Source organism: Epinephelus moara, chromosome 22, assembly GCF_006386435.1.
Source record: "Epinephelus moara isolate mb chromosome 22, YSFRI_EMoa_1.0, whole genome shotgun sequence".
Taxonomy (NCBI): domain Eukaryota; kingdom Metazoa; phylum Chordata; class Actinopteri; order Perciformes; family Serranidae; genus Epinephelus; species Epinephelus moara.
The window spans coordinates 29,418,484-29,420,205 of record NC_065527.1 but is presented as its reverse complement, the minus strand read 5'-3'; the positions used below and the strand labels follow the sequence as shown (position 1 = coordinate 29,420,205).

The following is a 1,722-nucleotide window of genomic DNA, read 5'->3' as shown; positions in this document are numbered from 1 at the left end:
GATGGATCCTTCCAGATGAGTGTTGTCCTGAACCTTTCATCAGTCCCACCTGAAGACTGGAGGAGGTACGACTGTGTGTTTCATCTCTCTGGTGTGAAGGACGACATCGTCACCAAACTGGACAAAGCAGTGATCAGGACCAACATGGGTAAGAGGGAGATCAGGAGTGACAGATGTGAAAAGGATACATTTAATTGACTTCAGTTGTCCTGCAGTTCATTATTCATTGATTATTCACCTTTTTCATGCTGGAGGAGACACAGAAGCAATACCCTTAACTGCCAGTTAGCAGGCTGGCTCCCTCTGTCGCTAACCTGATAATAAGTTACAGATTGCAAACTATACTTTGTCATAGAGCATATGAAGCAAGTGTGATAACTTCTTCCATTTCTCACTCCATGGAGCTCTAGACAAGAGATGTTGGTTTAGATTTTGTCATCCAGCTCAGTTTGACATTCATCAGTCTTTTTTTTAGCTTAGCTTTTGTTTAATTTCAGTGTCAAACCAATGCATACAAACTGTTGTAGATTACACCAACATCACATGTAATGAGATCATAACTACACTGCTCAAAAAATTAAGGGAACACTTAAATCACACATCAGATCTTGATGAACAAATGATTCAAGTTGAAAATCTTGACTAATGAACAGTGTTTAATTTGTTGAGAACAAAATTATGGAACAGCAGTCAATGGAAACCAAACAATGGTTTGACATTGACAGCTGGATTTAAAGTCACACTGGAAATCAAAGTACAAAAAAATACATTCACAGGCTGATCCAACTTGTGTGAATTTTATCAGAGCAACTCATAATGTGACTCAGTGGTGTGTAAGGCCCCCGCATGCCTATATGAACTGATAATTGTGGCCATGCTCCTGATGAGTCGACGGATGATGTTGATAATTGTGGCCATGCTCCTGATGAGTCGACGGATGATGTCCTGGGGCATCTCCTCCCAGACCTGGATCAGGGCATCAGTGAGCTCCTGGACAGTTTGTGATGCACCCATACATAACGTCCCAAAGGTACTCAGTTGGATTAAGGTCAGGGGAACAAGAGGGCCAGTCAATGGCATCAATGTCTTCATCATCCAGGAACTGCCTCGACACTCGGGCCACATGAGACCGGGCATTGTCCTGCACCAGGAGGAACCCAGGGCCCACTGCACCATTAGGAACCCAGGGCCCACTGCACCAGCATAAGGTCTGACAATCGCTCTGAGGATTTCATCCCGGAACAGCAGTAAGGACTATGACTTGGAGGTGTGTGCGACCCTCTAAGGATATGCCTCTCCAGACCATCACTGACCCACTACCAAAACCGGTCTTGCTGGATGATGTTACAGACAGCAAAACGTTCACCATGGCAACTCAAGACTCTTTTACACCTGTCACACGTGCTCAGTGTGAACCTGCTCTCATCTGTGAAGAGAACGAGACACCAGTGGCGGACCTGACAATTCTGGTGTTCTGTGGTGATGCCAGTCGAGCTCTCCTTGTGTAATGGCCGGTCTCCTGGTATCTCCTCCATGCTCTTGAGACTGTGCTGGGAGACACAGCAGACCTTTTTGCAACCGCACATACGGATGTGCCACTCTGGAGGAGCTGGACTACCTGTGCAACCTGACGGGGCTGCAGGTACCGCCTAATGCTGCCAGTAGTAACAAGGACACTAGCAGAACACAAAATGAGAGAAGACTCAGTCAGGAAGGATAAGG

The 1,722-nt window shown here is 46.1% G+C and overlaps 3 protein-coding genes across 8 annotated transcripts in view; 1 reads left to right on the top strand and 2 right to left on the bottom strand.

The window, feature by feature from the left end:
• LOC126383960 (major histocompatibility complex class I-related gene protein-like) overlaps positions 1 to 1,722 on the top strand; it is a 151,295-nt gene that overhangs the window by 16,676 nt on the left and 132,897 nt on the right. The gene's annotated exons all lie outside the window — the stretch shown is intronic.
• LOC126383959 (major histocompatibility complex class I-related gene protein-like) overlaps positions 1 to 1,722 on the bottom strand; it is a 159,969-nt gene that overhangs the window by 117,521 nt on the left and 40,726 nt on the right. The gene's annotated exons all lie outside the window — the stretch shown is intronic.
• Positions 1 to 1,722, bottom strand: part of LOC126383950 (major histocompatibility complex class I-related gene protein-like) — a 108,811-nt gene that overhangs the window by 86,021 nt on the left and 21,068 nt on the right. The gene's annotated exons all lie outside the window — the stretch shown is intronic.